The sequence below is a fragment of the Aricia agestis genome, chromosome 22 (genome assembly GCF_905147365.1).
Source record: "Aricia agestis chromosome 22, ilAriAges1.1, whole genome shotgun sequence".
Lineage (NCBI taxonomy): Eukaryota > Metazoa > Arthropoda > Insecta > Lepidoptera > Lycaenidae > Aricia > Aricia agestis.
In genome coordinates, this window is record NC_056427.1 from 3,047,160 (window position 1) to 3,063,840 (window position 16,681).

The window sequence follows — 16,681 nt, forward strand, 5'->3', positions numbered from 1 at the left end:
CAAATAACCAAGGACAGCAGCGCGCAACGCACACATGACGGACAGCAGCCCCCGAGACGAAGAGGGAGGAGGTGTTGACGTTAAGACCAGGGGGGCTAAAATGGTCGCATTGGAGAATCATATTAGGAATCATAATATGATTAATTTTTTTTAAATCACAAAATGGTCACTCTGCTTGCAATTCATGTCTATGTCGCAGCCGACTGGTTTAAATAGCCGTTCAATCAAACAGCTAGCCCTTTGACTGAACAACGCCATTCAATCACACGGCTGTACGTCGTTTAGCCGACTTGTTGACTACAACGTTCAACACTACAGCTAGACGACGCTTAGCCAACTGGTTTGTTTTTGTTTTGGCGGGGGGCTGCGCCCCCCGAGCCCCCCTTTTATTTCACGGCGGTCGCCGGCTGCTGCCGCAGCACGCTCGCTGCGCTCGCTCGGCTCCCTCTGTGTTGTGGTCTAAGTTCTAACCTAACCTAACCAACTTTTGGACTTTCTGGATTGTGTTTGTTTTTGTTTTTACGGGGGTCTGTGCCCTCCGAACCCCCCTTTCGGGGGAGGCTGCGTCCATCCATTTCATAATCCCGTAATTTCTCCTCGAATGTTTGTTGAAATTTTAATTCACTCGTATGTGCCTCCACAATTTTTGTCTCTTTAATAACACTTGTAACTTTTATTAAAACTACTTTCTTTCCGAAAAACAACCACAAACACCAACAAACACCTGCTAGTTGACGCCATATTGTAAATAAAACGCACCTAGCGCCGCAGCGGTGCGCGCTGAACTACTTCAATTAGACGGCGGCTTTTGAATCAGCTGTAGTGTTGAACGTTTTGAGCGACTAAAATATTCAATATAAAAGCTAGACGTGTGATTGAATGGCGTTGTTCAGTCAAAGGGCTAGCTGTTTGATTGAACGGCTATTTAAACCAGTCGGCTGCGACATGTATACTAATTTGACATTCGTCAGTTTGACTGTTTTGACGATTCAGTTTCTGAATTGATTTTAGAGGAATTGCAAAATGCGACCATTTTAGATCTAAGACTGCTTCGTAATATCGCTGCGATGACGCAGCGCCCGTGTGCGTCGACGCAACGCTGACGCAACGCGCCGTGTGGACAGACTCTTAGTGTTATGGGCTTTATTTGGCGGGATTCGGACGTGTGGCCACTATGCTATACCATCCATACTAATATTATAAATGCGAAAATGTGTCTGTCTGTCTTTAAGCTCTTCATGCCTAAACCGCTGAGCAGATTTGGCTGAAATTTGGTATGGAGATACTTTGAGTCCCGGGAAAGGACATAGAATACTTACCGCGAAAAAGTACGGTACGGTACGGTACGATATACGAATTTTTGGCGAAACAGAGTTGCGCGCGTCATCTAGTTTATAAATTCAGTTTCATTTGCATCTCAACACACACTCTTGACAATAATCTTGCATGTTAATTCTTTAATCTTGTGTTCATTTCCGCTTAGACCAGTAGAACTTGTTATGACTTATGAGCAGTACCCCTATTCAACTATCTTAATACAATATTAAGGCAGCTTGTTTTGTTTGATCCTTGATCAAAATGGTGACAGTGAATCGCACAATGTTTTGAAAGAAGTTCCTCCACAGTTAATTCTAATACTACAGTAGAAACTATTATCCGGCCTTTAGTAATACGGATTTCCGATTATCTCGATTTGATTCCGATTCTGTCGGGAGTAAGACAGTTATACGTGGGAGAGCCATGCTTCGGCACGAATGGGCCGGCTCGACCGGAGAAATACCACGTTCTCACAGAAAACCGGCGTGAAACAGCGCTTGCGCTGTGTTTCGCCGAGTGAGTGAGTTTACCGGAGGCCCAATCCCCTACCCTATTCCCTTTCCTACCCTCCCCTATTATCCTATCCCCTCTTAAAAGGCCGGCAACGCACTTGTAGCTCTACTGATGCTGCGAGTGTCCATAGGCGACGGAAGTTGCTTTCCATCAGGTGACCCGTTTGCTCGTTTGCCCCCTTATTTCATAAAAAAAAAAAGTTATATCGAATAAGGAACGAAACTGAAACGATATTTCATATTGCTTTATATAGCAGAATCAGAGTCTAGTTATTTATATGAATTGATATGTTAACACATGCGAATAAAATATATATAACTAGCGACCCGCCCCGGCGTCGCACGGCTATAAAGTATATAGCCACTAAAAAAATTATTAAAATGGATAGCGTACGATCCTTCACGTGGTCTACTTCTTATCTGTGCCAAATAACATAAAAATTGCTCCAGTTGTTCGCGAGATAAGCCCTTTCAAATAATTTCCCCCGTTTTTTCCACATTCTCCTATTAGTCTTAGCGTGATAAAATATAGCCTATAGCCTTCCTCGATAAATGGGCTATCTAACACTGAAAGAATCATCAAAATCCGTTGCGTAGTTTTAAAGATTAAAGGGAACAAAGGGACATGAGGGAAAAAAAAGATAGATATTGACAATAACTAAATTGCTTTTTTTACTAATATTACATACAACGTAAAAAAAGCAATTTAGTTACGAGTATACTACGCTTCAGCAAAAGTTTTTTTAACATAATAAATCTTTGGAATAATGGAAAAGATAAATGTATTTATTGCGGCATAAAGTAACTAAGGTTATACGTGTACCACGGACGTATTTTTTACGTCTGTGACGTGTACATAGACAATAATATTTTTTATGTAATAAGGGGGCAAACGAGCAAGCGGGTCACCTGATGACACTCGCAGCATCAGAAGAGCTGCAGGTGCGTTGCCGGCCTTTTAAGAGGGAATAGGGTAATAGGGGAGGGTAGGGATGGGAATAGGGAAGGTTAGGGAAGGAAATAGGGGAGAGTAGGGAAGGGAAAAGGGTAGGGGATAGGGCCTCCGGTAAACTCACTCACTCTGCGAAACACAGCGCAAGCGCTGTTTCACGCCGGTTTTCTGTGAGCCCATAGTATGTCTTCAGTCGAGCCGACCCATTCATGTCGAAGCATGGCTCTCCCACGTTTATATTATGATATTGACTTTTATTTTTTGTTTGAAACGTAACATGATCCACAAACGAGCTTCGCCATAATTCATAATCGTCAGCTCGCTTACAACAATTTTTAGCGCGGAGACCGAATCAACAAATTCCGTAACAAAAAACACCTAACATTCGTTTTATTCGACTTCGGCTCGGTGAGGCTCGAGGTGTATTGCTCGCCGCGCCGCTGAGCCGGTCCGTGCGACATTGCCAGACTTCGGCACGGTGTTCACGTGCGTGCTACTAGACGTATGCGAATTATGATTGCATAAGTTGATAAAGATGCTATGCATCTTTACCGCGGCAGTCCCCGAGTGTCACACGTATTTTTTTAATTTACATCGTTTTGCACGGTTTTTTTTATTAAGTTACTGCTATTATTAATAATACTGTACATTACTAAAGCCGACGACCTTATAAAGACCACATTACACCCCATAGCGCAATAGCCCATAACCGATAACGATCTTTATGTTTCTAATTGGTTTTAGGCACACGATTCCAAGTAGGTCATTAGAGATTAAAACTTAAATTTAGACGTGGGAGAGCCGTGCTTCGGCACAAATGGGCCGGCTCCACCGGAGAAATACCACGGGCTCACAGAATACCGGCGTGAAACAGCGCTTGCGCTGTGTTTCGCCGAGTGACTTTACCGGAGGCCCAATCCCCTACCCTTTTCCCTTCCGTACCCTCTCCTATTTCCTTCCCTACCCTCTCATATTTCCTTCCCTACCCTCCCCTATTATTCTTAAAAGGCCGGCAACGCACCTGCAGCTCTTCTGATGGTGCGAGTGTCCATGGGCGACGGAAGTTGCTTTCCATCAGGTGACCCGTTTGCTCGTTTGCCCCCTTATTTCATAAAAAAAACCTGGTGATAGCATGAATAGGCCGGCCCGGCCGAAACTAAGAAAAATAATAGAAAATCATATTAAGATTTAAGAATAGTTCCATTTTGGATTTTTAATTATTTTTAGGATTCCGTACCCAAAGGGTAAAAACGGGACCATATTACTACCTAAGACTTCAATGTTTGTCCGTCTGTTTGTCTGTCTGTCTCCAGGTAACTCAAGAACTGCTATAGCCAGACATCTGAAATTTTCACAGATTGTGTATATTATATAATATTATATCTGTTGCCGCTATAAAACAAATACTAAAAACAAAATAAATATTGGGAACAAATATAATGACCACCAAAAAATGCAGTGATAGCCTTAACTTGTTTACCAAAAAAAAGATATTTACCACCAAAAAAAAGAAAGTCTAAAATTGCAATACTATGAGCTATTTTAGTCACGGCTTAGTAAATGATCACCAAATATAGTAAATGATCACCAAATATAGTGTATGATCACCAAATATAGTGTATGATCACCAAATATAGTGAATGATCACCAAATATAGTAAATGATCACCAAATATAGTAAACGATCACCAAATATAGTATATGATCACCAAATATAGTAAATTATCGCCAAAGCGAGCAAATCAATGCGATATTTCTGTCCAAATAAATCACTACGATTGACAAAAAATGTAAGCTTATTAACAAAAAAGTATATGATTACTCCATAATATTATGTTATATTCAGAAGTTTGAACCTGAAGAGATAACAGACGGACACCTACCCTAACCTACTTATACTGAGTCCCGTTATCATTATTATATTATTATTACTAGCTATTTGACCGAGCTTTTCTCGGTATTCGATAAAATACGAATAAAATTACATTTTCTAAAAATGATTCCTAGCTAATCGATTTATCGCCCCCGAAACCCCCTATATACTAAATTTCATGAAAATCGTTGGAGCCGATTCCGAGATATCAATTACTTATATATAATTATACAAGAATTGCTCGTTTAAAGATATAAGATTTATTTACGATTGTCAATTAACGAGCTGATGTAACTCTTTTGTTTCTCATTAAAATGTAGTTCAAATTTTTTATTAATTATTATTTTCCGGTTAGCAATTATTTTTTTTCATTCATTGTCTTTAATAGGGTAGCAAAATGAAAATACTTTGGGTATAATTTTACATTAAAATGCTAGTATGATGTTGATGATCATTTACTAATTTTGGTGATCATTTACAATTTTTGGTTTTACAATGATTTATTTGGAGTCATTTTACATAAATAGGATAGCGAAGTGTTAAATCTTTGGTTATCATTTTACATTAAAATGCTAGTATAATGTTGATGATCATTTACAAATTTTGGTGATCATTTACAATTTTTGGTTTTACAATGATTTATTTGAAGTCATTTTACATAAATAGGATAGCGAAGTGTTAAATCTTTGGTTATCATTTTACATTAAAGTGGTGGTCTGTATTTTGGTGATCGTTTACTATTTTTGTCTGTGAAATGTTACTATTTCTGGTGATCAGTTAATTATAAGCCATAAATATTTAAGGGGGGCTCCCATACAACAAACGTGATTTTTTTTTGCATTTTTTGCTTCGATATCAATAAAGGCAATACATAATATATACATATAAGCACTTGAAATATTCACGAAATACTCAGTTTTATTTGTAATTTAATCATTTATAACAAAATTTAAATAAATTAAATAATTAAGGGAAATTTCCATACAAAAAACACAATTTTCAGCCTGTTTTTGCTCTAAATATTTTGTGATACGGAACCCTTCGTGCGCGAGTCCGTCTCGCACTTGGCCGATTTTTTTAATTAGTCAAATCTAAATTATTTGAAACTGCTGACGCCCGCAATTCCGTTGCGCCAAAATTCGTTTATCGCGTGCGAAACGTACATTTTTCCGGGATAAAAAGTATGCAATGTCCTTTCCCGGGACTCAAAGTATCTCCATATCAGATTTAAATAAAATCGCTTCAGAGGTTTGGGCGTGAAGAGCTAACAGACAGACAGACAGGCGCGCTTTCGCATTTATAGTATTTTTATGGATGTAAAACTCTGGAACTGTCACCAGCAGTATTTACGGACCAATGCGACCTGCAAACCTTCAAGAAGAGAGTATTCCCTCTTAAAAAGCAGGTAACGCCAGCTCTTCTAATGTTGCGAGTGTCCATGGGCGACGGTTGTTGCTTTCCATCAGTTGACCCTTTTGTTCGTTTGCACCCTTATTTTATTTAAAAAATGGATAATAAGCATATGCGGCTCGCAGCGCTGCGTTCATAACGTGTGCGTACCTCTATTTTTTTTAATGAAATAAGGGGGCAAACGAGCAAACGGGTCACCTGATGGAAAGCAACTTCCGTCGCCCATGGACACTCGCAGCATCAGAAGAGCTGCAGGTGCGTTGCCGGCCTTTTAAGAGGGAATAGGGTAATAGGGGAGGGTAGGGATGGGAAGGGAATAGGGTAGGGGATTGGGTCTCCGGTAAACTCACTCACTCGGCGAAACACAACACAAGCGCTGTTTCACGCCGGTTTTCTGTGAGAACGTGGTATTTCTCCGGTCGAGCCGGCCCATTCCTGCCGAAGCATGGGTCTCCCGCGTCTCTATCCAAACATGTTCCGTAGATTCCAATCATTTTATTTATTTTATTTTTAATGAGCAACGATTTAATTAAAAAACATCAAAACCGGTAAAGTCACTATTTATATGAGGACTTTAATTAAACCATTTATATTCGGTCGTTCACTGTACAGGTACAGTCGGGGAAAACGGCCTTTGAACGTTATTATACTAGAAATAAAAGTCAAAATGGCAGGTACAGTGTACAGTAAACATTTTATTGTGACTATAAAAAATATAGTTCAAATGATTTTTTAATAGCTATGTCTGTACTTTTGTTGATTAAAATATTTGGGTTATGACTTGTCTAATAGCCTATGTTACATCAGGAATCAGGATAGTATAATATTTTGAAATATTTTTATGTGTTTTTAACGTTGTTCGTGGCGGCCGAAAAGGAAGATCTTCCGACCGAGCGAGATAGCATGCTCGGTCAGGCCGAAGCCCACTGACGTCATTTCAGACGTTGTATATATATCTTGCCGTTCTCTGAAACTTCGATAGCGCGATGCAGGAATGTTAGGCGAATTGTGGGTACCGCCACATCACTCCCCCCCGAAGACCTGTGGTATTCTTTGATGCGCTTGTGTTGTCAGGTGTGGGCCGAAGCTACGCGTGCAATGACCAGGAGAGGGACCCCGTGCTCTGCTTGCTGACCGGTCGTTGTAGCCTATGGCTGCCCCGTTCAAGCCAGACGCGGGTTCGACCGGCGCGGACCTCCAACGCGGCTTATGGTCGAGGCGACCCGGTTATGCTTGATGTCTGCTGACGTGGTGCGGAGGGGCGGGGAGTGTTGATGATGATTGATGTCCAGAAGGATGCGTGTTCTTGTCGGTGGTCACCAATTTAACGTTGTTAGTGGCGGCCGAAAAGGAAGATCTTCCAACCGAGCGAGATAGCATTCTCGGTCAGGCCGAAGCCCACTGACGTCATTTCAGACGTTGTATATATATCTTGCCGTTCTCTGAAACTTCGATAGCGCGATGCAGGAATGTTAGGCGAATTGTGGGTACCGCCACATGTTCATAAAGTTTTCTTAAAATATTATTATATTTATAGTTGATGTCCGCAACTCCGTTGCGCCAAAATTCGTATATTGCGCGGGAACCGTACATTTTTTTCAAGAAAAAAGTATCCAGTGCCCTTTCGTGGGACACGAAGCTTCTCCACACCAAATTTCATCAAAATCGGATCAGCAGTTAGGGAATAAAGAGGTAACAGACAGACACACTTTCGCATGTATAATATTGTATAGATGTAAGTACTTAGACTATGCTAGCATAGTTGTATCAGAAACTTTGATGAAGCTACAGACATTTTCTAAGCTTGTAAATGTCTTGAACATGTACAAAAGTAACCCGTAAACTAATTAAAACCACATCTCCAACCCTCAAGCCTCAACCGCAAATAGCTTGGTGTATTAGGGCTAATTTTACCCCGTAAAGATACGCACATAATATGCCGAGCCGCAGCGAAAATGCGTTACAATCGAATGCAGTTTGTATGAATTAACGCACATTGTGAAGACCCACAGCGGCCACCGATCCGACACCCCGACCGATCTTTACTAATTATTATTATATTTATGCGAAAGTTTGTCTGTGTGTTACCTTTTCGCACTTAAAAATCAGATCCGATTTAGATGAAATTTGGTATGGCAATTCTTTAAGAGACGGGACCTGAGGGAATAGGATAGTTTTGTTGCAGAAAATGTACGGTTTACGCGAGATAAACGGGCGCAAGCGAGCTGCGGGCGTAATCTAGTATAGTTCTTGCAGTCTATGAGCGCGCGGCGCCCTTAGTTGTGTTGGTGACCATATACGCGTACATGGCTCGCTCGCTACTGACTGATCCGTTAGGTACGCACACTAACGAAAATGTCTATTCGTATTTCCAACTACAAATAAAGGCTACGCGCGCTCGTAGATTGCAAGAACTATACTACACATTTAAACAAGGTGTAACAAAATAAAGTGTCTCTTGTATTAGAGTTCTCTGTGAAAATAATAGGGCTGAGAGTATTTTTTTCTGATTTGTATGGGAAAGCGCCAAAGCGTCATGAATATGTCCATACAAAAATAATTAAATTGTAACTCTTTACACCCTGTTTAGAAAACTGATTACTGTACTGTATGTATACTGTACTCAAAGTCAATTATTGCGCTCTGCTCCGGAACTACACCATGTGCTACTTTAGAATTTTGCTCTGCGCTCCGCTCCGACACGCTGCGGCTCCGCATAACGTGCGCGAACATGAAGGGTTAGGGTTAATAGCGTAGGACAGGGATACCTTTATCTTGCCAACACCAATTAAGATTAAAAGATAAGATACCTGTGCGGAAACATTTTGGTACTATTAAGGTTTCTGGTTTTCTACCAACCACAATTCTAAATTCTACATTTCTACATGATTTCTACGATTCTACGTTAAATTCTTTCCATACTAATATTATAAATGCGATAGTGTGTCTGTCTGTTACCTCTTCACGATCAAGCCGCTGAACCGATTTTGCTTAAATTTGGTATGGAGATACTTTGAGTCCCGGGAAAGGACATAGGATACTTTAATCCCGGAAAATGTACGGTTCCCACGCGCTAAACGAATTTTCGCGCAACGTTTGCGGGCGTCATCAAGTAGTTAAGGTGACGCCGTGTTAAAGTAAAAAAAAAACCGTTTTGGATATGTTTTAGATTGCTTGTATTCTATGAGAGGCCGGCCCGCCCTCTCATAGAAAACAAGCAATGGAACAGCAAAAAATGGAAAGGGCGTAGCGACAAAATGGTTTTTGTCGCGTAATTTAAAAACAATAAATATATTTCATATATAAGCTATGGGCAAATTAAAGTGTATGCTTGAACCAATATATGTACAAATTTTGGAAGCTTAAATCACTCTCCTCTGTGTGCAAAATAGGAATCCCTTTTTTTACAAAGGTCTTTTTGATTGATTATTCTGTGTTATAAAAGTTGACCAATCGTGTTATGCTATGGGTAATTCAAAGACAATGACATGATGAATACTGACAATGAACTTTAATTTCTTAGCTTTAGTCATTGCTGAGAAAAATCGATATCGCTACAGCCAAATTATCAAGGCGTCGCCACTCGCCATGTCACAATCACAACAGTCCAACTCCGCGAGCAGCAAATCTGTTAATGCAATGTATTTCGTCTCTAGCAGTTAATAAAGTTCAGAATCGCCCATTTAAAGTGCATCATCTTGTTCCAATGTTAACTGACCCTAAATGGGTGTGGCACCCACTTGTAACACCTCTGTTAAAATATGAACCCATAAAAAGTATTGATTAATCATTTATGTTTCTTGTGCTGTTCCAATATGCTCGACCTTCGCGTGGCTCTCGGCAATAAATTGAAAGTCAAAGCCATTAGCAATATGGAAGCATAATAATTAATAATTATTAATATTATTCTTGACAAAACTGTTTACAATAAAACTTAGTTTTACGTGCGCAGAACGCAAAGAAACCAAGAATTTTTATTGCCCACAAAGAAACGTGAATTGCAGAGCAAGCGTAGATTTTTTTGCGTTAAAAACTGCCCTGGGACCTTATCTAATGTCAAGTCTATTACATTGGTAAATTTTATTAAAATCCGTTGAATAGTTTAGGTGCGAATGTGAAACAAACAAACAGAAATTACGCTGACAGTGGTAATTTCGCGTTGCTTTTAATTTGTCATTTCCTTGTTCTCTTAGTATGTACTGTCTTTCTCACTCAATGGATACATTTCAAGTTCTTATCTGGAAAGAACAAAGGACAGTTTTCATCCTGGAAAAATGTACAATTTCCGCCACGATATTGAGACAAAGTTCCGGAAAACATCTAAAAGCTGTATAAGGAAGTAGGGATTATAATAAGGATTACTATTCATTCCCTCAAAGGCAAAGTTACGTAATAGAATAAGAGCCAGCGACAGCCTTCCGTCATTTTTTTTTATGAAATAAGGGGGGCAAACGAGCAAACGGGTCACCTGATGGAAAGCAACCTCCGTCGCCCATGGACACTCGCAGCATCAGAAGAGCTGCAGGTGCGTTGCCGGCCTTTTAATACTTCGATCATAGTTTCCAGGAAATGCAATTGTATTCTATTGTCGTCGCGATCACCGGTGCTCTTATGGGACTTGTAGAATTAAGAGGGAATAGGGTAATAGGGGAGGGTAGGGATGGGAAGGGAAGGAAAAAGAGGAGGGTAGGGAAGGGAATAAGAGGGTAGGGGATTGGGCCTCCGGTAAACTCACTCACTCGGCGAAACACAGCGCAAGCGCTGTTTCATGCCGGTTTTCTGTGAGAACGTGGTATTTGTCCGGTCGAACCGGCCCATTCGTGCCGAAGCATGGTTCTCCCACGTATAGAGAATACCTGTTTATGACTCAGCTGTAGAGGTAAGAACGACCAGCAAATATGGAGTTTCGGTCGGTCTACCTGACCTTCGATAAAATATTGAAGCTCAATTTTCTTCCCCTGCCGGACACTGATGATAGTTGCTTACCACTGTTAACGCCTCCGTGGTCCAGTGGTGTAGAGCACGGCTCTTGACTCGGAGGTCGTGGGTTCGATTTCCGCGTTGGAAACATGTTATTTTCAAGTTTGGTTAGGACAATGCAGGCTGATCATCTGATTGTTAATAAGGGGTTAATAAGGGTTAATAAGATTTAAAATAGCGCAGAGTCGAAGCGAAGCGAATTTCCAAAAACTGAACAGAAAATTCAACCTTAACTCCAGAGCGTAACGCATACATTACATCTGCGAAGCCAATCAGCGTTGATCGGGCGCATTCACGCGAATTCGCGCGCCTTTTCAAATTTTCAGAAGTAATAAAGTGCGTTAACGCTTTGGAGTAAAGGTTTTTTTACGAAAATCTGGCTGTCGCTGGCTCTCGGGCCACAAGTACGCAAATAATATTATTATTATGTAAAAGTTGGTAACTTTCTCACGGATTAGAAGGCCTTTTAGGAGATTGTTTGTTACGTACAGATAATGAAAAGTTTTAATCTCTTGTAGCGAACCTAATATTGAATATGAATAAGTTTAATTTTAGAACGAAAAGGATGAGTAGCAGTCTTCCACCGTGCGTTTTTCGCGTAACTTTCGTAAAACTTGGAACGAAACTGGAATCTGCAAACCGTCAAAAAAACCGTCCATGCACCTGCAGCTCTGTGTTGCGAGTGTCCATGGCGATGGTAGTTGCTTTCCATCAGATGACCCGTTTGCACGTTTGCCCCCTTGTTTTATAAAAAAAAAACTTGAGAGGTGTCAAGGGACACCCGGATGGAACGAAGTTATTTCTTATCATGTACAAAAAACCTGTATACACTGAACAAGAAAAAAGAAAACATCGTCGCTACACCACTGTGTTCAATGCGAGAGATAAAGAGAGAGAGATAGAGAGAGACTCACTTTCTACCTAATTTAAACTTCCCAGGACTTTTCTTCTATGAGCATTTTAAGACTAAAATCAGCCAAATCGGTTTTTAAGTCGTTCTCGAGCTCTAGCGAAACTTTATTCATTTTTATTTATTTAGATTTAAGGTTTGAATATATAAGTAAAGATTATGCCTATCCGTACAGAAGATCAAGCTATGTTTAATGTTAGTTAAGGTTTAAAATATGTTTCGATTCAAAGACAAAAACTTTCAATTTAAAATTTTACGCTGCACTTTTTCTCTTAAAATTACTAGTAAACAAAGTGAAGTAAGACATTATTTTATTCTTAAAGGGCGAGAGAGAACATAGAAATGCAAATTCATAGAAACATACGATCATATTAAGATATTGCCCTTGACATACCATACCTGGACGTCTGATGATAAGTCTGCTTAGAAGATTTCCGAACGGGATTGAATACAATAATTCTCTATTACCTATTCTGGCGTCCAAACAAAACCTAATTTACATTTTTGGAATGTTTTGCTTACCGAATTCGTGATCGATTTCTGCGTTGGAACAACAAAAAATTTTATTTCGATTTTGGGTAGGACAATGCATGCTGATCAGTGATCACATTGACAGAATGATCCATCAGGCGGACGGGCATGTAAGAGTCCTGTGGCCTGATCTCTCGCCAGTCATTTATAACTATGTTAAAAGAATGAAGCAAGGGTTTTCTTAGTATACTTCCATACGAAAAATAACTGTGGGTTTTATTTAAGATCAATTAACATAATATTATTGTCCATATAAGCTTTTTAGAGGAATATCTAAGAAGCTTGTTGAAGCCACCCGAGACCCCAGAGCTGGGAGCTACCTGGCACAGCGGATAGCAATTGCCATCCAACGTGGCAATGCTGTCAGCTTGCTGGGCACTCTGCCAGATGGGGACGACTTGGGCAAGTTTTTCTTTTTATAGCTTTATATTTAAAGTTTGTATATATAATATATCTGTATATTTTAGATAGTATTTTAGTGTTTACATTTCCATACGAATATAATAAATGCTTAAGTGTGTCTATCAGTCTGTTACCTCTTCACGCCTAAACCGCTGAACCAAACTTTCTTAAAGGTGAGTAGATACTTTGGAGTCCTAGGGAAGGACATATTAGGATACTTTTCATCTCGGAAAAATGAACGGTTCCCGCCTGATAAACGAATTTTGGCGCAACGGAGTTTCGGGCGTCTTCTAGTTAGCACTATAAAATAACTGCAGAGTTGATTCAAATAAACCAGTCACCATCATTGGCAACAGGGTTCCAGTAACATATTTCAATAACACAAAACATTATTTTTGCAGCAAACAGCGAAGGAAAAAGAAAAAGTTATGGCAGTCTATGACATATTTATGAATCTTATTCAATGAAATTGGTTGAGTAGCTTAGCTACTTAACGTAGCTTCTAAGCTACTTAACCAATTTCATTGAATAAGATGTCAATACATTTTAATAACTATCAATAGAAAGGTATAACATGCCAGGTAACTTAAACTACACAATTCATATCAAGTTATTTTTTAGGACTTTATCATTTCAGTGCAAGGTCCTTTGTCTGGTACATCAATGGGCATCACACATTAACCCAGCATCAATAAACTCATGCTGCGACGTCACATACCCCAGATACCACGGGACCACCCGGTGGGTTTTGGTGGGTATTGTTCGAGGTAATCTTTGTTGTGGATTTATGATGTGTGGGTTAGAACACTTTGGGCACCGCGAAGGCGTTTGATATGGTAGGGTACTCGAATTGTTACATCAGTTTTTGAAAGTATGTATCACCAATTTGTGACATTTGCTCAAGAAGATGTATTTAAGAGAAGATGTCCGCAACTCAGCTGATCTCGCCATCACAAAGTATGCGCCAAAATTCGTTTATCGAGCAGGAACCGTACATTTTTTCAGGATAAAAAGAACCTGTCCTTTCCCGGGACTCAAAGTATCTCCATACGTGGGAGAGCCATGCTTCGGCACGAATGGGCCGGCTCGACCGGAGAAATACCACGTTCTCACAGAAAACCGGCGTGAAACAGCGCTTGCGCTGTGTTTCGCCGAGTGAGTGAGTTTACCGGAGGCCCAATTCCCTTCCCTATCCTCCCCTATTCCCTTCCCTTCCCATCCCTACCCTCCCCTATTACCCTATTCCCTCTTAAAAGGCCGGCAACGCCCCTGCAGCTCTTCTGATGCTGCTAGTGTCCATGGGCGACGGAAGTTGCTTTCCATCAGGTGACCCGTTTGCTCGTTTGCCCCCTTCTATCATAAAAAAAAAAAATCAGCAAAATCAGTTTTGCGGTTTGGGCGTGAATAGCTAATAGACAGACAGACACACATGGATTGTAACCGAAAAATTTGTACAAAGTTTGTTAACGTCCGGTTCAAAGTACCTATTTTACACAATATTTCATCAAAATCATTTCAGCCGCTTAAGAGTCCGGGTCCCGTGTGCATATAAAACTATCAATGAAAAGTACCTAGCATTTACTTTCGAAATTAAAGTACTTTTAACGACAACTTAAAAGGTATTCTAGGCTAAAGGTTCCATGCAGCAAAATGTACAGTTCAGGAAGGATTCGAATGATTGATTACATTGTAAAACCTTTTATATCCACTCACATTAGAAATCGCTAAGTCAGACGTCGAGGCTCTTGAAAGGATAATGACTGTTTAAATATGAGTCGATATTATTGGGTTCCGTATCCCATGGAAAAATTGAGTCTTATTAGGATGCATATCTAAGGTTTTTCTTCAACTACTATTAACTTTTTAGCCACTATTAACAGTGGTTAAAATGTTAGTAAGTAGTAGTTTTTGAGGAGAAAATTTAAATAACGGCGTATTGGATTTTTTGGGATGAATAATGTTAAATGTTAACCTCACGACTCACGAGATCGAAATTCGTATGACGCAGTGAGTGTAGAGTGTAGACTGCCGGCACTGCGTAGGAGAGGAAGCTTCCTCATACCGTGCCGGCCGCGGCAGTCTGATAATATACCCCTTCACGCGGCGGAAATGTATACCTGTATTTTCGTTTTCACTCCTGCTTTTGAGTTACCATGTCATACATTTCTGTATTATATTTTTATATTATTAAAGTACAAGAAATTTTATTATATTATAATATACCTGTATTTTCGTTTTCACTCCTGCTTTTGAGTTACCATGTCATACATTTCTTAAGCTCAAAATAAAGTTGTTACTCCATTAAAGTACAAGAAACATATGAACCAAGTACAAACAAAAATACATTAAAACATTACTTATTAAACGCAGAACAAAAAACTTAATGTCGGCTACCTGACTCAGGCACGCCCCAGGGGCGTACACTAGCTCCCACTTTTTACTTTTTATACAAACCTGACTTACTTGTTCTTGAATACTACTTGTTTGCTTTACAACTGCTAAGGGAGGATGATTATATCGACACACGGTTCGTACTATTTAATGCAATATTAATGTAGCTTCGGTCCTTATTTATTCAAGTTCGTTTTGTCAAACAGCGAAATAGTATTCTCATACTTGAAACAAACTTCAAAACACTGATTACAGGAGTTCATTAATCAGAACGCGTTTTGACATTTTAAGAAAATAGTAGAGATCGCCCAATGGTCGAAATTCGACCTTAGGTTCAACGACATTAGGACTACTACCTATAATTTGTAAAAAATATTGACTTTATCATTTTTTTCAACTCTTGTCTCTGGGATTTAGCTGATCTCAGACTGGCCGTGTAAGCATTGTCTAACAGTATCTTAGATTTAATAAAAAAAACTATAATCCATTTTCAATTTGTCAACTGTGTGTGTTGTAGTGTGTGTAATGTTTTATTTGTTAAAAAAATGTATGATAAAAGCTTTATTTCAAAATAATATTAGTTCGATGCACTCCTTCTCCATATAAACTATAACTGTGCAAAATTTCATGCTCCTACGTTTCCCCATTTTTCGTAAAAAGGGTTACAAAGTTTTTTGTTCGCGTAATGTTATGATTTAGTATTTACCATTTCGTTGCATTAAAATAATTAGGGCCTGTTTCACCACTTCCTGATAAATAGGCTATCTACCAATTAACTTGACAGATCATGTATAGAGAATCTGTCAAAAAAGTTGTGAATAGCCTATTCGGCAATTTAACAGGAAGTGGTGAAACAGGCCCTTATTATGATGGAAATAGCTGATACCCGCAACTCCGTTGCTCCAATTTACATTTACAACCATGCCCATAAATCTGCTGAACCGATTTTACTAAAATTTAGAGGAGACATAGTATAAGTTTTTGTTGCGAAAAAGAGCGTTGACCGCTGAACGAATTACGGCGCAATTACTGAGATGCGGATGTCTAGTGCTGAATATCGGAGCAATGTAATCGAGCCCTACCGATATTCAGGGTAAGTGTAATCGTCGCTTAACCTACTTTTAATCTCACCTGTACATTGACGCGTTTTCTCACATTTTCTGGGGCGACGTTGACAAACGCGCCAAATGAATAATATTGGGATGATTGATGATGTGAATTTTAAGTTTCATCAAAATGTGGGGAGCATTTGGGAGCTCATGAATGTTTTATAAGTTCAATCTATACTAATATATTAAGCGAATGTGTCCGTCTGTTGTCTCTTGTGGTTTCAAGTATTAGATTTTATAAGGAGATAATAATTAGAATCCCGTTTAAGAGGAGTCCACACCGCCGTTTTTCCAT

The 16,681-nt window shown here is 39.6% G+C and overlaps 1 protein-coding gene across 1 annotated transcript in view; it reads right to left on the reverse strand.

The window, feature by feature from the left end:
• The window catches only part of LOC121738111 (nephrin-like), a 93,312-nt gene that overhangs the window by 64,762 nt on the left and 11,869 nt on the right, over nt 1–16,681 (reverse strand). The window lies entirely within an intron of this gene.